Raw genomic sequence first — 1,345 nt, forward strand, 5'->3', positions numbered from 1 at the left:
TAGATGTAGTATTCCCCATGATGAGACTGATAATCAACTCCATGGTGGAATCTCCTGTGAGCATCAGAGTAGCTGCCTTAGGGAATGTGGTCTGCTTCCTGTATATAAGCAGAAGCCTTGGGGAATGGTCTCTAGCTTATGGCACTCTTGGACCCTGCATGTAGCCATGTCGTTGTTCAGCAGCCTGCCATGGTCTGCCAACCTTGGGACTTACAATGGACTTAAATTAATGGCCTGCCATGTGGTTTGGTAACATCGGGACTATGCCTTTTTACTTGTCAAACTTGGGTTTGTCAGCTTCAGCAGCTACCGGCCGTCTAAGTGAAAAAATGCTGCTAGCTCTAGTCGGCCAGGAGAAGGAGGCAGAGTTGGACCCCAAAGTTGAGGGGCTTTTACCCACCCCTAAAGCCTGGCACTTTGAACTTGGACTTAAACCCTCCAAACTGTAAGAGAATAAACTCCTGTTTGTTAAGGCCATCCCATTTGTGGTATATTCTTGTCAGAGCAGTACTAGGTAACCAGAACAGTGATAGAAATAAGGCTGGAGATCACATGATAGAATTTTGCAAGACCAACAATTTATTCATTGCAAATACCTTTTTCCAACAACATAAATGATGGCTATACACATGGACTTTGCCAGATGTAGTACACAGGATTCAAATTACCTACATCTGTGGAAAGAGGTGATGGAGAAGCTCAATATATTCAGGCAAAATAAGGACCCGAGCTGATTGTGGAACAGGCCATCAACTGCTCATATGCAAGTTAAAGTTGAAGCTGCAGACAATTAAAAGAAGTCCACAAGAGCCAACATATCACTTTGATTATATCCTTCCTGAATTTAGAGACCATCTAAAGAATAGATTTGATGTGTTGAACACCAATGACCAAAAACCAAATGAGCTATGTGATGACATCAAGAACATTATTCATGAAGACAGCAAAGGTCACTGAGAAGACAGGAAAGGAAGAAAAGACCACAATTGATGTGAGAAGAGACTCTGAAACTTGCCCTTAAATGGAGAGTAGCTAAAGCACATGGAAGAAATGACAAGATAAAAGAGCTGAACAGAGAATTTCAAACAGTAGCTTGAGAAAACAAAGTCAATTATTATAATGAAATGTGCAAAGACCTGGAGTTAGAAAACCGAAAGAGAAGAATATGCTTGGCATTTCTCAAGTTGAAAGAGCTGAAGAAAAAATTCAAGCTGCCAGTTGCAATCTTTAAGGATTCTATGGGCAAAATATTGAATGATACAGGAAACACCAAAAGAAGATGGGAGGAATATAGAGTCACTATACCAAAAAGAATTGGTTATGTTCATTCATTTCAGGAGGTGGC

At 40.8% G+C, this 1,345-nt stretch overlaps 1 protein-coding gene across 1 annotated transcript in view; it reads right to left on the reverse strand.

The window, feature by feature from the left end:
* The window catches only part of JAKMIP2 (janus kinase and microtubule interacting protein 2), an 85,795-nt gene that overhangs the window by 74,179 nt on the left and 10,271 nt on the right, over window positions 1–1,345 (reverse strand). The gene's annotated exons all lie outside the window — the stretch shown is intronic.

The sequence above is a fragment of the Orycteropus afer genome, unplaced genomic scaffold (assembly GCF_000298275.1).
Source record: "Orycteropus afer afer isolate SDZICR_OR568_19922 unplaced genomic scaffold, OryAfe1.0 scaffold00238, whole genome shotgun sequence".
In the NCBI taxonomy this organism is placed as follows: domain Eukaryota; kingdom Metazoa; phylum Chordata; class Mammalia; order Tubulidentata; family Orycteropodidae; genus Orycteropus; species Orycteropus afer.